Source organism: Anneissia japonica, unplaced genomic scaffold, assembly GCF_011630105.1.
Source record: "Anneissia japonica isolate Jap-2015-1 unplaced genomic scaffold, ASM1163010v1 scaffold145922_len820_cov95, whole genome shotgun sequence".
In the NCBI taxonomy this organism is placed as follows: Eukaryota; Metazoa; Echinodermata; class Crinoidea; order Comatulida; family Comatulidae; genus Anneissia; species Anneissia japonica.
Genome location: NW_022740753.1, coordinates 1 through 814, shown reverse-complemented (window position 1 = coordinate 814; position 814 = coordinate 1). Strand labels below are relative to the sequence as shown.

The window sequence follows — 814 nt, the reverse complement described above, 5'->3', positions numbered from 1 at the left end:
AAAAAAAAAATTCTAAAGCGATGATGTAATAAAACATGTTAATGTAGGCCTAGACATGTAGGATATGCAATTAAATTAATGCATTTGAAAAGAAAATGCCGAAACCCGGGATTAACCAGGGTCCTTTCGATCTTCAGTCTAAGCTCTCCCAACTGAGCTATTTCGGCTGGTAGGCGGGACTTACAGCCCAACAACATTACCTTTTGAAAACGAAAACAACTTTCTAAATAGGTAATGAAATAATGTGGGTTATGTTGACATGAAGAATATGCAATTAAATTGATGTATTTTAAAAAAGAATGCCGAAAACCGGGATTGAACCAGGGACCTTTAGATCTTCGGTCTAACGCTCTCCCAACTGAGCTATTTCGGCTAGTGGAGATCTTCAGCCCAACAACATGACATACTGAAAACGAAAAACAACTTTTTAAAGAGATAATGAAATAAAGCGTGTTATGCAGACATGTACAATTATGCAATCAAATTGATGTATTTAAACTGAATGCCGAAACAACTACTGAAAACGAAAAAAAAAAAAATTCTAAAGCGATGATGTAATAAAACATGTTAATGTAGGCCTAGACATGTAGGATAGGCAATTAAATTAATGCATTTGAAAAAAAAATGCCGAAACCCGGGATTGAACCAGGGACCTTTAGATCTTCAGTCTAATGCTCTCCCAACTGAGCTATTTCGGCTGGTAGGTGGGACTTACAGCCCAACAACATTACCTTTTGAAAACGAAAACAACTTTCTAAATAGGTAATGAAATAATGCGAGTTATGTTGACATGAAGAATATGCAATTAAATTTA

General features: G+C 35.4%; 2 non-coding genes across 2 annotated transcripts; both read right to left on the bottom strand.

The window, feature by feature from the left end:
- Positions 1–300: 300 nt before the first annotated feature.
- Positions 301–373, bottom strand: Trnaf-gaa. The gene has a single exon. It is a non-coding gene; the product is annotated as a tRNA-Phe (tRNA).
- Positions 374–625: 252 nt separating this feature from the next.
- Trnaf-gaa lies at positions 626–698 on the bottom strand. The gene has a single exon. It is a non-coding gene; the product is annotated as a tRNA-Phe (tRNA).
- Positions 699–814: the final 116 nt, after the last annotated feature.